Source organism: Apteryx rowi, unplaced genomic scaffold, assembly GCF_003343035.1.
Source record: "Apteryx rowi isolate R43461 unplaced genomic scaffold, aptRow1 scaffold_33, whole genome shotgun sequence".
Classification (NCBI taxonomy): domain Eukaryota; kingdom Metazoa; phylum Chordata; class Aves; order Apterygiformes; family Apterygidae; genus Apteryx; species Apteryx rowi.
Genome location: NW_020449752.1, coordinates 297,197 through 318,117, shown reverse-complemented (window position 1 = coordinate 318,117; position 20,921 = coordinate 297,197). Strand labels below are relative to the sequence as shown.

Below are 20,921 nucleotides of genomic sequence, written 5' to 3'. Positions count from 1 at the left end.
TACGCTCACCTCTGCAAGCATGGCCAATACGGTTAATCCGTGCTTATCTGAATGCAGAGGCATAGGCGGTGAGAGATTTAATGCAAATGTAGCATCTCGCAGCCCTCTTCCTTCTTGCAAACTATTGATTACGTGTCTGATTTGCTCTCCCCTGATAATAGGCCATAGAGAAAAGCCAATAGGGCAAGGAGGAAGAAAACCTGTCATGATCATTCGATGCAGCTGGCGAGCCAATGAGATGAGAAAGCCTGTGGATTGGGCTAGGAGAAAGCAAGGGTGGCAGAACTGTCTTAGCAACAGCAGAAAGCAACTCTTCCCCCTCCCACCGTGCAACCACACTGGAAAGTTCCTGATGATGTTCCTTAATGTATTTGTCTCGCTTGCGCCAAGTGTGTACGTGATTTGTTTGACTTTGCGACATGTGCCGCTTTACCTCTTTTCTCCATAATCCTTTAGAAAGGGCAAAAGGGCCTCTTTTCTTCATCTGTCTTACTAAAACCAACCGGTAAGCTCCAGGTAAAATGATCCATTGCTTGATTCATTGCCTGTGCAAGCGCTGAGAATGCAAGTGAGTTTTGTATGGTCTTTTTGTGGTTGGTATCTTCCTCTTGACATCTTTCCAAGATAGATCAAGTATTGCAAAACTGACACCTCCAGCCTAGTTCAAGCATTAAGGTGTATTGTTACATCCCAAGGAAGGCAGTCTGTCCTGGTAGTAGGAGTTGGGCATCTTGATTGTATTCTCCACTTTGCTAAAGATTCCTTGTATAAACCTGGGTGAATCCCTAGCCTGCGAAATCCAGATCATCTCTGTACCTTAGCAAGCAGTTAAAAGCTCTGGTTCTGAAGTCTAGTGGTAGTAAAAGTTTCAGGGTAAAAGGTGCGTTCCCTCTAGGCAAAACCCACTGAATCAGGTGAAGGCCACTCCTCCTGTGCAGGGTGGGTGATACCTGTGGGTCTTTGTGCTCACCGCACAAAGCATTGGGAGACTGCATGGTCAGCTTGCCAGGCTCTCTAGCCTGGGGATTAGAAAGAAAGCCTTCTAAGCCAAGCCATCTCTGTGATGTTTGGCCTGGGACAAGTCAATCCAAGGCCCCGTGCCACTTTCCCTCTTATCTTTTATCTGCCTTACCATAGGTACTCTTCTTTCTCTCTTTCTCCCTCTCTCATAGTCAATCTATCATTGGTTTAACCAACTAAAAATGAAAATGGCAGTTAAATTTGCCCAAACCTTTTGAACATTTATTGGAAGCCAAACATTGGCACTTTCAGTAGTCCCTTGAAAATGACCTTCATTGTCCTCCTCTCACCTGCTGCCTCCTGCAGCTCATAAGCATTCGCACGTTTATCTCACTATTTGCATGCTGATAATAGGCATAGATTTTGTTAGTCCTGCATCTGTCGAGACAGCGGGGACAATAATAGGAGCACCGTCGGGACCAATATATATTGGTCTTAAGAGTGTGTCCAATAATGTCTGGGTCAGGGAGCCTTTAACTGCAGTGTCAGGGAATTTAGTCAGCTGTCATCGCTTCTTAATTAAAAATAGCTGAGACTCACTTAAATTCCATTGCTATGTGTTAGCTCATTTGTCATCTTGTCCTCTGCTCTCCAGCAACCCCCTAAACACCCTCAAAAAGGGACAATGGATGGAAATGCAGCAGGTAAGAAGGCAAGGGAGCAGGGTTGAAAGATGGCTCCCTCCCTCCTTCTCCCTCCCCACCCAAAAAGAAGAAAAGGAAAAGAAAAAAAACCTCCTAGGTACAGATGGATAACCTGTGTCATGAGCTGCTGTTTGGGTAAAGAGTTTAGCAGGATTCAAAGGGAATTAGGATACATAATACGATAGTATAAAATGTAGTGGTAGTATTTTATATGCATAAAGTTAGCCCCTGTACATGCATGTGTCAGGGAATAAATCAAACACTAACTGTCCCAGGGTTACAAAGAAACTTTCTTTGTGGACAAACCAACTCATAATTTTTCATCTTGAGTTTCCAGGACCTTCCTCTGGTCCAGTACTGTCAAGGACAGAATGTGTTTTCAGTACGATCCAATCAGACCTTTCCTATGTACATAAGTGATTGGATCCCTAATTCTGTGCTAAATGGAATTTAGCAGTATCTGTGATTGCTATCACCTTCCAGTAGGTTTCACTAATTTATCTGTGATATTCCTAAGAGGACTGAGAGATGGGAGGTTACACAGAGGTTCAGAAGCTGCAGAGGGAGATAAATAGCATGCTGTAATATCATTACTGAAAGAAAATGTAACCCCCTCCCCCTGCCAAAAAAAAATGTATTGTGATTCTAGTTAATACTTGGAGCCAAGGGACAATTCTGCCATAGGGAGAATTTTTCTGGCTTGCTTTTGCAGGTAAATCAGAGGTGGAAGGGCATTAGACTGACTGACTTCCTGAACTGGAAGTTGCATCCGGACTACCATATTTAATTGTCTGTGATTGACCTATCTTCCATGAATTTTGCTAGTCCATTTTTGAACCTGTTTATATATTTGGCCTCCACAGCACTGGGTGGTGATGAATCCCACCATTAAATCACGTATTGTTTGAAAAAGTTCATCCAGGATGTCCTGTACAATGCTATCAATCTGTCTGGTGAGTAAATGGATGGCTGTTGCCAGGGGTTCAGATTCCCTCAGCCCAAATCTGTGATAACTCCCCCTGAGGCCACATCCAGTGCTCAGGAAGGGAAGCAGCGCCAGATCTCCTGTGCTGTGCCATCCATTTTGAACTGCAAGGGATCAGTGTTAACTCTGACATGGGGCAGGTTCTGTGGTTTGACTACTAAATGATGGTTTTGCTGGCTGTATGTAGTTAATGCTACATAAAGGCTTCTTTAGGACTGTGTTCCTGCTGACTTGGCTGAAGAGCCAGTGAAACTTGGTGATGATCTTGCTAAGAATAGTATATTTCAGATATGGCTTATGGGACAAACCTGGGTTTATGTGAGAGGTTCTCTTCAATCTGAGCAGGTTTTTCTGAGTCCGGATAAAGAAAGATGTAGAACAATTCATAGGGGAATCCAGGAGAAGCCCACTGGTTTGACCTAGTATTGTTTTGGGATTTCGAATTATTCTGAGATGTACTGGTCCAGGAAATCAGAAACAACAAGTAAAAGCTGATGTGAACCCTAAATCATCAAGCTAAGGCCAGACAGAGGCCACATGTATGATAAACTGGTAGAGGGCAGTGGCAGTTGGAAAACTACAAGTATTTCAGGGCCTTAGAAACTGAGTTTTAACTTACTGAGTGAGTTAGAATGTCATCTGAGACCAGTCTGCTCTTGAAGATCTCCCTGGGATGCCTGAGAGGAGTTACTGCTCCTCACCACGAGGCCCAGTGTGGTGATTCTAGCTAATAGGTCTGATACTGTCCAGAAGTGGATTTGGGATATGCATGTAACATCTTCCACCATGACAGACAGTGAGCAGCAGCTGCCACCTTCAAGTGCTCTGTGCAGACCTGCAAAAGCATGTCAGAGGATAGTTTGAGGATTGTGAAATACTTGTCGAAAGTTAAGCCTTACAAGCAGTGGGAGGAGTCAGTCCACTTCACTGAGGTAGAAATTGAAGCATAGAGCATTTTTGGCCAATGTTTCTTTTTCCTGGTATACTCTTTTTTTCGGAAATCTTTGACCCCAATTTTCCATTGAATAACACTGCAGCTAGGCATTCTTAGCCCTTGAATAATCCCTTTTCACTTGCCAAAGGACATATAGCAAATGAGTGGCGGAGGCAGGAAGAAGAATTCCGTCTCCTAAGTTGCAGTTGCACATATTCTTTGGTCACTGATCCGTTTTAAGAAAAAAGAGAGTCAGTCTTGGAACTATGTTGCTCCATTGTTGGTCTTTCTCAAACTAGACAGCAATGTTCCTGCCACCCTTGAATGAATCCAAGTCCCCATCTTTCTCTTTTTCCAGAAACCCCAGAGGCCCTTTACCTTCATGTTAGCAGAGATATTCTCAGACTGCAGATTTTTTTAAAAAAAACTAATTAAGCTCTGATGACTTCAGCTGTATTTTCAGCCTCTGATTAAGGCCATGATACTAATTAAACTCTTGAATTATTAAAAATGCAAATAGTCAAACCTGTGTGCAACAACAGACTTGTGTTTCCATGCTCCAGGACAGCAGTGGGAATATTTGGCAGTCTCTTGTGGTGACAATAATTTTTTTTTCCCTTCCTCCTTTTTTTTAAAATCGCTGCATTCCATTTGATGCAGAAATAAAAACGTCAGCTGCTGGAGTAAATGTCTCGACTGCCTTGCAGCTAGACAAGGAAGTTTGATTAAAACACAGCAAAGTTTTGGAAGGAACCCTGGGTCTCTTGACATCCCAACTGTGGCGTTTTCACTGAGTGGGCTGTTGGGATTGAAATACTATCTTGTCCTTGGAGAGTGAATCTACTTTCAGTAGCAGAACTCTTGGAGCTTCATTTAGGCTGCCTGCTATGTTGTCAAAGTTAAAAATCATGATCTGCTAGCTGTCCTGCCAGACCCTAACTCTCTGGCATCTCGTAGGTGGAGGCATGCACCTTTGCTTAGGCATCTATACCAGGAGGTTGGTTGTGGCCTTTCCTTCACTCCAGGTATATTTATGGTATGACACTGCTAAATAATAAGGTATCTGAAGGACATGTTGATCTCTTCGCTGTCAACACCTCAGCAGGTACCAGCTACCTTAACTGAGTAATAGCCATCTTTATATACCAACGCAATGCTGAAGGAGGACTGAAGTAGGATTTGGTAATCATAAATAGGGCACATTCCTTCTCTGGATGGATAGTCCTGCAGAAGTACAGTTAGCTGGCCTTTGGGGTAAGATGGAGTGCTGTAGATTGGGAGATGTGGGAGCAAATACTGCCTTTCACTGGTGAATAGTCAGAAAGATTTGCTTACGAGCATCATTGTGTACCTAGATCATGGAAACTTGTGTATTTACTGTAAAAGGTTATGCATATCTCCAGAGCCAAGAGCTCCAATGATATTCCGCATACAGCTTCTGCATCCTTACCCTATACCCCAGTCACTGTTTTGGATGTGCAGTCCTTCTGGTTGATGGCAGTGGCCGGTGGGACTCGGACGTATCTGTCCCATACTATGCTCCTTTTGCCCTGCCATTATGGAGGCTCTGTTGAGTCTGGCACTGTTTACAGCCAGTAGCAGCTGGGATATTAGAGAGATATACCAGTAGGCAGTCTAGTTATAACCTGCTGAGAGGGAAGTTTCTTCCTAATCCCTGTTTAGTTCATACTAAAGGCGTAACTCAAAAAAAGGTGTGCAAGACACTATTCAAATGCAGCAAGTGCTTACTGTAGTGAATGAACTGGAACCTTGGCTGGTGTAAAGTGACAACTATTTATTGGAGTCGCTTATCAGGTAAAGATCTGACCCAGTTCCTCCAGTTGATTCCAGTCAAGGGCAGACATGATGGTAAAACCCCATCCGCCCCCCACTCCCTGCCTTTTATGTTTTTCCTTACAGATTGTCCTTTTAATATGTTAAAACAAAGGAATAAGTGGTCATTACTTTACCTATGACAATCTGTTTTTTCATCCTCCTGCCTATAATGGGCTGCAGGTGTTTCACAGCCAGCATAAGCTAATAAGGACAGACATGCTGGCCACATGCCAAAATTATAAAATTGTCCAGGGAGAGAATAAAAGAAAAGACAAGGGAGGGGGAAGGGGGAGGAAAGAAAAAGAAAGAAGGAGAATCACTCCATGCTGAGATTTTGTACTTTTGTGTCTCCTGAAGTGAATACATCAGTCAGGAATCAAAGGTTTCAAAAGTCATTCAGCCCCTCCAAATTAGAACGCAAACCATCTGCACGACAGGATGGAGCTCTCCTTAAAGGCTGCAGGCCAGGATCTGATCTCAGGGACACCAGGGTAAGGCTGGAGCATCTCCACAATAGTTACAACCAGCTCACCCGGGATCTCGCGTTCTGGCCTTGTGCGTGCATCTTTCTGCCAAGAAAACATTTTGAGCCCAGCCCTTTAATGTTGTATCACCATAGTGATGGGCTCCTCTACTCCAGAGCTGATGAGAAATTGCTGTGGGGTTGTCCAATGTTAATTAATCTCTTTTAGGCAAAATTTGAGCTCAGTGGAAACTACAAAGACAAGGCAGCCCATTTGGAGTTCAGCGGCCTTTCACCCTCTTCCATTTTAGCAGTATGTCTTGCCCCTGAGTCCCGCATGCCACAAAAAATCCCTTGTATTTCCTGGAAGTTTGAAGAGCAATGGAAAATCTATGGGAAGGAAAGATAGGCTGTATGAGAACTGAAGTAATGCACGTGTCCTTATGGCTCTGTAGATAATGCTGTTTGGAAAGCCTGGGTTGTGATGCAGACTCTCCAAGGTGTTGCATTTCTAGGTGTGAATGAAACAGCAGTCAGGATAACCATGCTCAAAGGACGAGCTACATCTGAGGCACTGACTTCAGGCACTGACTAGCTTAGACCTTTCAGCTCTGAGTGCCCTAACATATTGTAGCTGATGGTGAGAGGTAAGCGTCTCTAAAGGTAGTTGATTGTGTGAGTGCCTTAGGGACGTCTTTCAGTTGAGGCACCCTCAGGCAGGTCCCTAAAGTTAGGTGAGATGTTTCCAGGCTTGAAGGCATGACCTTGGGGAGAAACAGATCCCCAAGGCAGTGCTGCCTTTAGTTATTCATGGCACAGTGTCACGCAGATGCTCTGATCCTGAAAGCTGGCTTGCTCATGTAAAACCAGCTCAAGTGCATCTTACTCTGTGCTGCTCAGTGTTTCTAGATCTGGACTAGCGTCCTCTGACACAATTCGGGTGTCCCTGCCCCCACTGTTCAGACATACCCTCAGGCCACATCCAGAATCACGTCCAAAGACATTACCCAACACACCATACTGTCTGCGGTCCAGATATCACGGTAACGGACACATCTGAGGTAGATTTACTTTACTTGATGTAGTATGACAGATCTCAACCACAAATTTCTTATCCAGATTTGTTTGAAGCCAGGATTTGGTTCAGGCCAAATGTTTTGCTTTGTTTGTTTATCAAAGATATGTTTTTGGATGCTTAGCAGGAAAAAAAAGCCTTAAATGACGGATGTTTATTATATTCCTTTTAGATCTCCTTTTGGCAGCTGAATGAGAAGAGAATGCCACCACAAAGGAGGCATCACTGAGACGAGGTTAAAGTTGTGTTCAAAAGCAACACCTGTGCTGTACGTTGCACATATCACTACCATTGAGGATCAGTACCTCTTCCCTGGAGTCACTGCCAGAGTTCTGTGAGTAGTATCTGTGATAACTGAATCAGGCCCTGCATATAGATTTAAGTGATGTGTTTTAAAAAAAAAAGGCACAATTAAAATTCACTTGTATCAGAAAGGGATTACACAGCTGTAAGACTTGAATGGCTTTAAAAATTGTATTAAATTGAATGTTTTCTAGTAAGGAAACAGCAGATGAAAAGGAAGTGTCCCAGAAAGTACTTTCTAATGAGGCAGACTGAGTCAAATTTGGATTTTCTGCTCTTTTGGATGGCACTTGGGTTTTTGCATGAACCTGTATGGGTAGGTTGTGTAGAAAAAGCTGTGATTCTGACTTCCTTGGTGTTTGGAAAGTGCTGAGAACACTTTGAGAGCTCTGAAAATACAAATAATACTGATAATAACTGTAATGAATAGGAGCTTATTGAAATCATTTGTAATGGCTTAGAAATCTTGGGGGTTTTTTTGCTCTCTAATTCACCCTGTGAAGTATCCTGTGCTTTGATTTCTGTGTTTGGATGCCAGGAATGTGCAGTGAAGTATCTGGGGCTGTTCCTAAGCAATTGGATGCAATTTACTTTTTTTGAAAGAGTTTCAAATTGGGCTGGATCTGCAACTGGTGCAAACCTATGTCTCTGGTGGCTTCAGAAGAAACTATGACTGTTTACAGAAGCCCTAATTCGGCAGTTGGGATTTGACCTTCCCAGTGAAAATCCAAAGCGAAGTATAGAGATTGCCAACCTTAGACAGAGGAAAAATGAAAAAAATTACTCACTCTCCTGCTCTGATGTTTTAAGTTCCTTACAGTTCCCATAACCAGGACTCAGTTTTGTCATAGCTTCTTGGTGCTTTGCTCTTTCCTTTACTTGACTTCAACATGGGTTATGCATATTCAGCTGCTGAGAAGACCAGGTGCCAGTATAAACCGTTCATGCCTCATATTTGTGGCCTGCTTTGAGCCTGACAACTTTTTAGGCACATAGAGCTTTATAGTGTAAATTCTCTGGAGCAATTCTCATTCTCTATCTTTCTTGTACTCTTTGTAAAAGTCATAATTTTGTTCTGTCTAACATTAGGCGTGTGCCTGGGTGACCTAAGTTACAGTCTTAGGCTTGCTGGGATACCTTCGGGGTCAATGGAAAGAAATAAGCTGCTGCAGAAGGCAACTCAGACTTCAGGCAGATTGAATTGTGCTCTGAAAGTGTCCGTCTCTGTCTGCTGATCACAGGGAGAGCTCAGGGCAGAGCGTAATGCTTCCAATTTGGGAGAGGCCTAAAAAGGCACGGATTCGGGATGTTGCCATGCAGGCTTTAGAATGTGGCTGTAGAGGAAGATGCAAGATCTCTGTATGAAGTGTTCTGGTTTGGGAGCTGTTGTGGAGGTGGGAGACAGAACCATATGTGTGTATGGTGGCAAGGACATTACTTCATTTTCTTTTCTTCTTAAGCTTATCCGAAGGGGAGGAAACTGTAGAGGTTATCTTCTAAGTGGAAAAACTGATCTCAGATACATGTGTTTGAAGCTAGCCAGGTTAACTGACTAAATATGCCTGTGAGACCACAAAATCTGACCGAGCCTAATTAGAAACCAGGGTGCCTCCCAGCACTTAAAGGCTTTTAATTTTTTTTTTAAGACTGTGAGGAGCTGACAAAGCCTCTCAGCACTTAAAGTTTTTTTTTAAGATTATGAGGAGCTGACAAAAAMCCCTTACAAGAGGGGGAATTTGTATGAGCCACATTGGGCCTTTTAGCACTCAGTGACAGCAACAAGAGGCTCGATATAGAGATCAGAACCACATGTCACAAGCCTGGATGAATCTCCCCACCTCATTCTTGGTGTTTAACACCACTACCTAAGTTAGTTGCTCAAGAATTTCCTAAGAGTCAGTGAGGTGGGAAGAATCACCTTTAGAAATGCTGCTGATTTCATATCGAGCCTAAGAAGGCTAGGCTGTTAACAGGGGGCCTCAGTTAATTGCCTGCACCTTGTTTTGATGAATTTAAGCCAATATGTGGTACGTACACATCACAGACAATCTATGGCCCAAGGAACTTTGCAATCTTTACAATAACTAGAGGGGAAGAACACCAGGTCCTGATGAAATGATTTGTGAACAGGCRTTACAGTACGCCAGCTGGTTGAATGCTGTTGAGTAGTTTGCAAGCAGGGGTGAGGATTTGGAAAGAGTTGAAAGAGGGAACGGTAGTAGTCTTATATGTTTCTCTCCAAGGATTTATTTTGCTTTGGGGCAGTTCTCCCATTAATGCTAACCTGGATTCCTCTGCTGTCCATTCTGTACATAGCATTAATACAGGCAGCAAACTGCCTCTGTTTGCGGGATCAAGCCATCAGCGCTGGAGCGGGGCCTTAACACGGTTGTACTGCAGCACAGCCAGGCTGACAGCGAGAAGCCAGGCTGATATATGCTGGCTGAGATGGGACCCATTGCCTGCTAGATGTAGCTCTCTGTTCAGTGCCAGCAGGTGCTTTGCCTATCCGGGCACTGCCAGGCTTCCTGCCGCTCTTCTCCTGAGTTCCAGTGTTTCATCTTCGCTCACGTCACTGTTTTTAATCTCCTTCTGCCTCATTCCCAGCTCTTGGTGTCTGTGCAGAGACTCAGTCTCGTTTGCTGCTGTTCTGGTGCCAGAAATCTAAGTCGGAGGCGATGGAGCCGCCTCTGCATGAGGAGGACTCGTGCTCGCTGGCTCCACCGTCTGGACCTGGCCCCGAGCACTGAGCTCAGCAACCCCTAACAGGTCCCCTTGCTTTCTCTCCAAGAATACGATTAGAGGTTTGAAACTGAGCAGACAGCTGGTATACTCTCGCAGGGCAGCCTCTGTGTCTGGGCCTCCATTGTTTTTGTCCAGATCATATCTGATTCCTTTCCAAAAGTGATCCAGTCTGTAAAACCAGACCAGGTGCCTTTGGTTGTACTCATTCCTGAAATACCAGCTATGAACAAAAGCCTTCTGGATTGGTCTTAGAGTGGGTATGAATTTTATTGCAAACCTGGGATGGCTTTTTGTCCTGACTGAAGTATTTGAGTGTTCCCTTATGCTTTCCAGATATGAAACTTACCTTGCTCAGATCAGTTCTTGACCTTATATCTGGCTTGCTGTATCCTCTGTCACTAGATCATCAAAACTGCTTTGGGCCACACTGCAGTCTCTGAAATCTGACTTCCATATCAATTCTTTGCACCTTCACCTTCTCAGGTTTTTTACCGTAGAGTAAAACTAATAGTAAGTTGGAAGGCTTTTGCTGCCACATGCTTTCCCGGTCTGCTCAGTGATTTCCAGAAAGGAGGAAAAAGAAAAGGAAAACCTAACCTTAACAGCCAAAATTGGTGGAAGGGTTTAAAAACTCAAGTGGCCCCTGGGTCTTGGTTCAGTTCTCCATCCCTGTTAACTGCCAAACTAAGGGCTTTGCCCTCTACACTGTCCTTCCTCTAAACAACATGAGCAGTACCACTGGCACCAGGGCTGTGGAAGGGTTCCTGATGCTGCCAAGAAGATGGGCCCTAGTTACGGAGCAGAGATCTGCCAGCCTTCTGTGCTGGGGAGTTTGCAAACTTCTACAATGCATCTGTTTTATTTCAGGCCATGGATTGCACTGAATAGTCCTTTTGTGTGCTCTGTCTCCAACTACTAAAACTGGTTCTGAAGAAGTCGGAGATAAATATGACAGCTACTGTTATAGAGTATCCCCTGGATACTATGCCCTGACCTATGCCCACTGTCTATCTTAACGTTGTCAGTAATAATGTTTATATTGCTGTGTCAACTTCATTTCTTATCGTGTAACCAGAGATGGGCCAAATGAATGTGGAAAGCTTTTCTGTACCTCTGCATTCAGGGTCATTTGGAGGTCCGGAGATGGGACAGGCACTTTGTCACTGAATTGTTTGCCCCTGACGAATGCATGATGTTCTATATATCATTCACGGGGAAGATGATACTGTGCAAAATGACAGCAGAGCATTACAAGAGGAGACTGAATGGCATGACTGCAGACGTGCAAGTCTGTCTACCCGCAGTGTGTGGTGTTATGGCAGGTCTTACAGAGGTAGGTTCTTCCCACGTTTTGTGTGGGACATTACCTTCCAAATGGCCACAGATTCTCTGTGCAGGTTCAAATAGCTACAATAATATTTACTTCCTGTCCCGTATGGTTTTGTATAGTGTTGACATGCACTGTTGAATGGTCCTCATTTTTCACTTTAAATATTCTTAGGTTTCAATGGCAGGTGAAATGGTTTTCTGTATTTACCACTATATAAATGTGTGTGTGCATATAACTATCAACAGCAAGGGAATACAAATGTTCCTGCAGTGATTGTACCTGGCATATTGTTTGTCAATGTCTGAATAGGAATATTAGGTCCCAAGAGAAGAGTGTAAAGAGAAGGGCCATTTTATTGCACTTCTGAGCAGCAGGTCTTGGAAGTCTGAACCTCGGTTTCCAGCAGCTGAGGTTATCTCCAAAGAGCGGTTACTTTGGAAATTTTGTTTTCGTTTGTATTTAAACGTAGGCACCAGAAGAAGTGCTTATGCCTTTCGTGCTTATGCCCCTAGCACTTGCAGTTCAGTTGCTGGAATCTCACTGGTCTGCCACACCACCCAGTCAGAGGCACTGGAAGCCCAGCTTTCCGCGCGCTGTCTCTGGACAGTGTTTGACTAGACTGCTTTTATCTCCCTAGCCTGTCTGTGGGAGTCAAATCTTTGTGCAGAGCCTGCATTGCTTGGCATCTAATCTGCACTAGTTGACTCAGTCAGCCTCAGAAGGCAAGGGGGGAGGGAGATAAGTAGGAGGAAAAAAGGTGGGAGTGGAAAATAACATATTTGAGGGGACAGCAGGAAGCCTAGACTCATTCGCATCTTGGGAATTGCTCAGGACACAACCAAGTGAGTGTTTCCTGATCCCCTCTCTCTTTTTTTGTTCCCCTGGAGGCCAGGAAGAAAAGATGCCTGGTAGGGCCTGATTGGGAGAATCCCAACATGGGTGATGCCCTTAGCAAATGCCCCTGAAAAATGAAGTGTCCCAGGTGGGTGGTAGTCTTGATCCATGAGAACAGCTCAGTCACAGCAATATTCTGTGGTACCTGGATTTCCCTTGAAGATCACCCGCTTAGTCCAGATGTAGTCTTGATTATGCATTGAGAGGAGTTCACTGTACGGAAGATAGTTTAATATACATTTGCTTGTCATTGTTTGCTTTTCTGTGAGGAGATAGATCAAAGTGGAGAGCAAATGAAGCTCATTGTTAAGGGAAWGAAAATAGGAAAGATTTCTGAAAAAATAAAAAGCATATTGTTAGGGGATAAGAGGGATGGGGATTGTTTCAGGCCTGCAGGATATCTGAGAAGAGATGCCATTCRGAGGAGGAGCTGCAACAGGAAGGAGAGCTGTACAGCTGCATGTCTTTTCAAGTACTTTAGGACACTTCAACATAAAAGTTGCCAGATGAATGTAAGATACTGTTATCTATTATTATTAAAGTTGAGGATCAGTTCCAACCTTTTAAAATCAATAATCCCCCATTCTCCAAACAGAGAGCTTGGAGCACAGGATGCTGGTTGTCTGCTCCATGTAGTTTAGGGGTTGATTAGGTCTTTCCTTTGTCTGCCCTAATTAAATCAATATATGGCCCCTGCAGTCACCTGTATTGCAGGTGACAAGTTGAGCTGTTGGAGGTCACTGAAGAGGGCATCCCGTCAGCCTTTGAAAAAGGAAAAGATTTTGATCCAGAATAGTCATGATGTCCTAGTTTCCTAGTCCCTTGGGCCAGCTCTTTCCTAGAACAGGGCTCTGAAAGCAAATAGAAAAGAACAGAAGAGAATTGTTTTCTATCAGGGATGATCTAAGAAATTTGGTATTTCTGTTGTCTCAGATCTTTCACTGTTTACTCCAGCTGTCACCTGTTATATCTCTTATACTTCTCTTATTAACATATTAGTAATGCTGTGGTGATTAGGTGAGCAGATTATATGTCAGTCCTGCATTATGGTTTAGTTGCTAGTCATACTGTAGTAGCTCCTGGGCGCTCAGGCATTGATACGAACTACATTGTGGCAGGTGCTGTACAGACTCAATATTTATTTATCAAGGTGAGATCATTTTCAGTAGAACTGGGCAGAAAGAACTTTTGATTGAAATTCCTCTAGATTCTGTGGTTGTTTGAATCTTGGATCTACTCCAAATGGATCCAAATTTTACATGCAATACGTGCTTTAAATCATTTCAGCCAGAGTCTAAGATTGACACAGCCTCATTCTGGGAGATGAAAACAAATGCAAATCCATACGCTGTGGTTTGTTCTGCTGGATTAGCCATTTTCTCCCTCCAGACTGTGCGTTGATGCAAGGGCGTTTGCAGGTGCTTTCTCTGTCATAGCTGTCTTTAACACGGGGTCCTGGCATGCAGGTGTTTGGAAGAGTGTCCAACATGACTAGTACAGCTGGGCCACGGTAAGGCTGCTGTCATTAGCAGTTTTCGGCAGCCTCCAAGGATGAGAGTGTGCGCGGAGAAACTTGACTTTGGAGCTGTGTGTCCTTCCCTGGGACTCTGAGATGGTTCATCATTCCTAGAACCTTGTGCCTCGTCCTAGCGCTTAAGGATTATGAATAGAAAATAGAGCAGCACTAGTAGGATGGGATCTTTTTTTCCTCAGGGGAATAAAAATGGTGTCTTTTAACCTGTCAGTATGCATTTACAACACATCTGAGGCTTGAAAGAGGCTGTCCAAAAAGAAAACCAGGGCAATAGGAGTGTGTTAGTAGAGCCAGTAGGCATTGAATAGTCTCTGTGGTGGTTTAAAAAAAAAAAAAGGCCTTAGGCTTCAACTGATTGCTAATTATGTGGCTCTATTCCTTTTTAAGAAAATACCATGCAAGGTTTGCGAGGGAGGTAAAGTGTTTTAATCTGGAGAGTTACCAGTTTTTTTGGTTTTTTTGTTTTGTTTTTTTTCCCATGCCTCAAGTTAGTATTAGAGACCAAGCTCTAGTTTTAAAATGAAGCCACATTCCCGAGTTCTGCCATCCATCTCTTGGAGCCTCTGTGCAAAGGGCAGAAGTTATTCCACCTTAAAAAGAAACGAAAAAAAAAGACAAAAAGCAAAACCCACACTGTGCAGAGAGGGAGAGAGTTACAGAAAGTGGGCCCCCTGCTTTTTTCAGAGGGGGAATGTAAGCAGATCCTTGCTGAAACTGCTTCCCTCAGCAGTTTTCAGCTTGTTTTAATTGGCCTGGCCTGAAAGAATTCTGAATGCTGTACCTGTGCCAATGAAAATGCAAATGTTTCCCCGAGACGGAGGCACTTGGAGTGCCTGTGCCCCAGCTCTGATAGCAGCAGCAGGGGCATGGAGACATGTATGTGATGGGAAATGGGGAGGCCTTGATCTAATTCAGCTCAGAAAACAGAGAGCCTTGGAAAATGGAGCACAAACAAGGCAGAGCAGGGCAAAATATAGTGATACCTACTGCAATTGCTTCAAAACCAGGAGCTTTTTTGTATTGAGATCCATTATCCCCTCCCCTTGCACTGGGCAGTTGGATCCTTTTACTAATTTAACGGGGAGCTTGGTATTTCTTTTTCTCTCTTTTTGTTTAATTCTTTATTGTGGAAGGTTGCGTGTCAGAAAGAAGGCTATTTTGTCAAGTGCAGAGATGCTGTCATCGAGTGCATCCTTGCAGCCAGTGGATATGGTGGTGTTAGGTGGCACATTCTGGTGTTGGTGACTGTCCTGCTGCAGGGAAACCAAGGTTACAGACTAATCCCAGGCTCCYGCTCCCACATGTGGAATGAGCAGGATGGGCTGGAAGATACCAGCTGTGTCTGTGTTCACTGGCTTGGAGCCTGGTGGCAGAGCTGTTGTTGAAGCAGTAGAGGCTTGACCCAGCTTGATGTTTTGAGCTGTTCCTTGTCCATGCTGCTGTAGCCTAGGACCACTGATCTTGAGGGTTATTCCACCTCATGCTGGAGCCAGATTTGCCTTCCCTTTCTCCCTGCTGCTCAGAGACCTCAGTCTGTTATGCCATATGGAAAAAGATATATTTGGAGAACTGACAGCAGACAAATTTAGCCTTTTTGGGTCCTGTAGAGCCTGACTCCATATGACTTTATGGGTGGGCTCAAAGGGATACGATCAGGGCTGGTAGATCAGACACTGACTGTGTCTACTAAGGTGCCGGAGTTTGTCTTTAACTGGGAGTTTTGATGAGGGTATTAAGTTGTTTCTCTTAATATCTTTTTCCTGTCTATTTGGCATAACCTAATGCTCCTTTGTACTGAAACTTATGCACCATCCTTATTTAATACTATCTGCATATCCACTGTTTCTGTTGCTATCTTGGCTGGCTGCATCATTTCTGAATTACTTCAGTTTGATTGTCCTGTAGACTATGTAAACTATAGGTCAGCTATCAGAACTAAGGTAAAACACCACCTTTTCTTCAGATAGGTTGTCCTTTCTCACCCAGAATATAACCAGGCTCTGGAAGTGATTGCCACAGAGCGTTGTGCCAAAAGAATAGGTACATCTAAGAAGCCAACTAGACAAAGTCATGGAAGGAGAAAACCTATCGAATAGTATAAAAGAGGGGGAAAAAACTTTCTGGCCCAGTAAGTCCCTAAATTGTCACGTGCTGGAAATGAAGAGGATATGTTGGAAGAATTATAAATGCTTGCTTGTCCCTTTCTTTCCTATGCTCTCTCCTTAAGCATCAGCTCATCATTAGAGTCAGAATTAGGGGCTAGCTGGGTCTTTGGCATGCCTCTCTTTATGTTCCACGCTTGCCATCATCTTAAAATATGAAAAGATCATTCATACTTTTTTGTTTGTTGTTTTCTGAGGCTTTTTTACAGGAGTTTCTTTCCAATGTGGAGAATAGAAGGTTTCCATTTCTCTTAAATTTGATAGTAACTCATACTGTCTATATCATCACCAAATTGTGGCATGTGCATAAAGCATGAATGTGCAGCCTCCCCGGTTGTCACATACCAGCCTTTCCCATACCCCATTTTTATGCTACTCATTTCCTTGTGATGCCAGCCCTATGTAGAGAGATGCCCTTCATCTCAAGAACTACTTTGTGTGTGCATGCATGCTCTCCCTCCCACATAGAGACATGTACTCAAAAAATCCCCTTGGACCTACTGAGTCACGCGTATTTCCTGTGTATTCGTGCTCCCCATGTGGGCCCATGTACATATTTCTCATGTACTGAAATTTCCCGTATACAGTGCATCCCACAGTGTGACCACTCTAAATGCAGATAACTGTACACTTATCCACAACATAAATGTTACAAACTATAGCCAAAAAGTGTGTTCTTATGCAGCCATAAAACATAGCTCTTCATGAAGGACACATACTAAAGTTCTGGAATGAATGAATAAGAAGAAATTACTTAGCTCAGCTTGTTTTCCTGCCTCATGTCAAATTACAGCCTGGTTGTGAATTGGGAAAAGAATTCATTTTCAATAAATGGTTGATCAATTCTCTTCTGTCTCTAAGTCTCTATACAGTAATGAATATACATTCTTTGCATTTTTCAGATAAATATCCAGCATCTTAGGATATTTAAAATTAGATCTGTATACATTTATGGAGCAATGATTATTCTGAATTTCATCTGAGGCAATTAAAAAGCATCATGATGACATTTAAGGTGATATTTTTCTCCCCTATGTTAAATAATTATAAATAATAATAATGATTAAACAAATTATTCTGTTCCTCCCAGTCTGGATCAACCTTTAGGTTAATAACCTAAATCATTAAAATTCATCTGTCTCTCAAAGGATTGAGCAGTTGAAAAAATTGGAGGAACCTTTCTGCATAAGGGTGATTGATAATTACCAAAGCAAAGACGTTTTGTGGGTAAAAATTGTGAAGGCTCATCAGATTGGTTGGATTATATATTGGTCAGGTTGAGGTGATATTTTCAACAATTAAACTCGGCACAGATTTATCAACTGACATCCCCTTTTTAGGGTGCTGCAGAGGTCAGGTCCAAGCCTGCTGCTTAGTAGGCCATTTCTCAGGAATCTGTGGTTCAGAGCTGCAAACTCGTTGTGTGAGTTTAGGGCATGAGAAGCCACTTGGTGCGGTTTATATAATTTCAGTGGGAGTTAGGCTCTTGTGCATCCATAAAACATACCTCTTCATAAAGGGCATAGACTAAAAATATATATATTTTTCTTTAAACCGTCTCTGAGAGTGAGATTTCTCTTGACTAAGTTTAGCCATCTGAAATCGGGTGTCTAGACTGAGCTGTGCCTCTGTACTACTGAGAAGAGTAACCACTAGCGTCTGTCATTTCCCTCTGCTTTGGGATGGATTGATTTGCCCCCTTAAGATTCCTGTACCTCTTTATTTGTGTTAGAAAGCACCTAACCAATTAGATTAGAATTGAAATCCAACTTCTGGGTGGTTAGAGTTAAAAGATGAATATGATGCAAGCTGTCTCTGCCTCTAACCATGAGCACTCTTTTCCCGTAAACATTGCAAAGATAATGTGGTAGAAACTGAAATACTGTTTTGATTTGCTGTTGACAAGAGCAATCTAAGATGACTACCTGAATGGTGTACGGACTCTTTCGGACTGTACGCCTCTTTCAATAATTAGAGACTTGTCTGGCCACAAGCAGCCAAGGAAGAATGGATTTTCAATGCGGGAAGGAAAGATAAGGCTTTCCCTGCGGGGTTTATTGGATTGTGAATTGTTCCACCTATTTACAGAGCTCTCCGAAGGAGTCTGTGCTCGTCCATCTTTCCCCCCTCCCTCCCTCCCTCCCTCCAGGCTATTAAATCTGTCCCACCCTGCTAAACCCAAAACTTTACGTTGTCTTAACAAATTGCTTATCTTGTTGAATGTGATTATGCTTTGGAGGAAAAAAACCCGTTCAAACTATCAGAACCATATAGGTAACATACGTACAGAATACAGGCTAAGGAGGCTCTCCTTTAAAATGTGGAGGCTACGGAATCCCACCTGATTTCACTGAACACAGACTCTARCTCTGTTATTAGCACTCTTCTCTCTCTCATTTTTTTAATGCTTTCATATTTCCATCTTACTTTGTTACTTACATCTCCTCCCCCTTTCCCTCCCTCCCTCCCTTCTTGCCTTATCTCCCTAGGTGTCCCTTGCTAAATACATTCCTGCTGTAATGTTGGTATTCAAGCTCAAATTTAAAATCCACGGAGATGAGTTTGTCCAGCCCTAACATCCAGTAGTTGCTTATTGCAGACTGGCTCAAGTTCCCCTGAGAACAGCCTTTCTCAGGAAATGTAGCTATTTCCGGTCTCGGCTGAAGCCAGGAAATGAGGAGGCAGCAGYGAAGATATTTTTTGAACTGGACTGGATTTTTTTCTTCCTTCGTAACAGGGAATGCTCAGGCCTCTCTGTCTTGCAGCGAGTGGTTTATTGAAACCTTTGGCCTGGGGGGGCAGTGTCTAAATTTGGGTTTGTGTCAGACTGAGACACCAGGTTGAGGTTTGAAACGGAATCAGATTGAGGGCTGGGATTTGAAAGCAGCAAAATGTGAGCAAATGATCCAAAGATCTGAAGCCCAAACAGTAAACATGACCTCATAAAGTGTTTTTGTTTTCTACTGCTGATGTTCTCATTTGCTTGTTTGTTTGATTTTAATTTGCTTGGTTTTCTTGAGACAGAATTAAATAATTTTAATTCTCTTCAGAATCCAGAGCAGTGCCTTTTGGGTGCTGCACATGCAGAAATCCCCATCTGCTTCCAGTGAAATGAAAAGGGTTTCAATTTCCAGACTCTAATATTGGCCCAATTCCGTGTTAATATTAAATAGACTTTCTTAAAATTAATCTCATGAGAATTTAAAGCAGTCGAGGGTACTTTAATTTTAATGGAAGATGTGTGGCTAATCCCCTAGATTGTTTTAAAAATCTTATTAGTATGAATATTCTGTAAATTTCTACTGCGAATAGTGGTTAAAACACTTAAAATAAGCATCAGTAATCTTTTAGTGAACTTGGGTGACATTTTAAACTTATGTTGTTATTAGAGCTACACTGAAGATAGTTCTTGTGGAGGATTTCAAATTGAGCTATTTCAGAAACAGAGCCAATACTTAGAAATTCTCTGGAGGAAGACTTTGCTCTACTTGTCCCTCTCCTCCTTCAAAAAAAATTGTTTGAACAGAATTTACTGTTTCATCAAAATATTTTCTATTTTTAAAATACAGTTTGTATTCAGTATAGAAAGATGGAAAAGTTTCTATGTTGATATTGCATTTTTCCTTAATACATACAAATATAATAATAAAACTAGTAAATGTCAAAGCAAAAAGTTATTTCTAAAGAAAAACAAAACACCGAAAAATTTAAAGGAGATAGTTTTGCAATATTGACAGCTTTTTCCTAGCTTTATTCCATCCAAAACAAAATTGTGGCAACATCAGCCTGGTTTTTACCAGGGCGTTTCAACTGTGGTTCCATCAGAGCTCCTGTGATTCCGAGCAAGACGTTGGCTGTGTTTGCCACTGAGCTGTTTCATTAGTGCTTCGGCACCAGAGTTGCAAACCGTGGGCCAAAATCCTGCCATCGCCTCACAGGCACAAACAAGAAGCAGCCTCTGCCCCGCGTGTGCGTATTGCAGGAGCACCTACAGCAAACCTCTCCCGGCGGCAGAGTGTGTCACACGGCCACGTACCCCCCAGCAGAGCCGAGTGCGCTAGCTGTGCCGCCCCAGCACCAGCCTCCTGGCACAGGGTACCGCACGGACTGCCACAGGGCAGCCGCGGGGCTCTTGAAACCCTGACCGAGGGGATCCAAGCCGAACTGGTGCCTTTTTGTGATAAGGGTGGTACGAGGACTTGGTATTTTTACTGCGTCCTGAGGAGCTTGCTCTAACTCCTTGGCTTGCTGAGATGCTCTGGCGTTGCTCACTGTCTTGTGTTCTGCTCTCCGCAGGTACGTGTTTGTTTAGGTTGGCAGGGAGGGTTGGGTGTGCTCTTGGTGCAGCACTGTTGCTCACGGAGCAGCGAAGCCTGTAGGTTTAAACAGACCAAAGGGAGGGAGAAAAGGGGGGAGTGACTTGCTTGTAGTCATCCAGAAGGAAAACATAAATCTTCTGACCTGCAATGCAACACTTGCTCCCTTAGCACCCACTGCCTCACAAGCGATGTCCCAGATCTTTACGTATGTGATAGTCCCGCTGAGTTCAATTGTGGCTAAGGAAACACAAATATTGTTACTCACATGTGGAGAGTTGCTCATGTATTAATCAGCTGAAGTGCAGAGATATCCATCTCAGTCCTCTTAACTTCATCACACAATTCATCATTGAACCGGCTAACTGAAGGCTCAATTAGGCACTTGTGATTTTGGCTAGTGCCTGCAGAATAGTGTCCCGTTGTATAATTTTGTTTGGTTTTGGTTTTATATAGTAAAGCACAAATAACATTTACTCATGAGACAGCCTAGGGATGCACTGCCAGAAATAGAGGCTCCCGACAATTATACAGGATGTTGCTGTGGTGTTATCATATGATTCATCCACTATGCGTATGAACAATTGTTAACCTCAAGGCACTCTCACTTTCACGCCCTCTGACACACATACCACTGAGGACAAATATCCTCAAGATGAGTATAACATTAGGACTGGGGT

At 43.2% G+C, this 20,921-nt stretch overlaps 1 long non-coding RNA gene across 8 annotated transcripts in view; it reads left to right on the top strand.

Annotated features, from left to right (window-relative positions):
* Positions 1 to 20,921, top strand: part of LOC112968959 — a 165,744-nt gene that overhangs the window by 76,227 nt on the left and 68,596 nt on the right. For all 8 annotated transcript variants that reach the window (XR_003254507.1, XR_003254503.1, XR_003254508.1 and 5 more), the window contains one exon: positions 7,130 to 7,291. This is a non-coding gene — a long non-coding RNA (uncharacterized LOC112968959). The remainder of the gene's footprint in view (positions 1 to 7,129; positions 7,292 to 20,921) is intronic.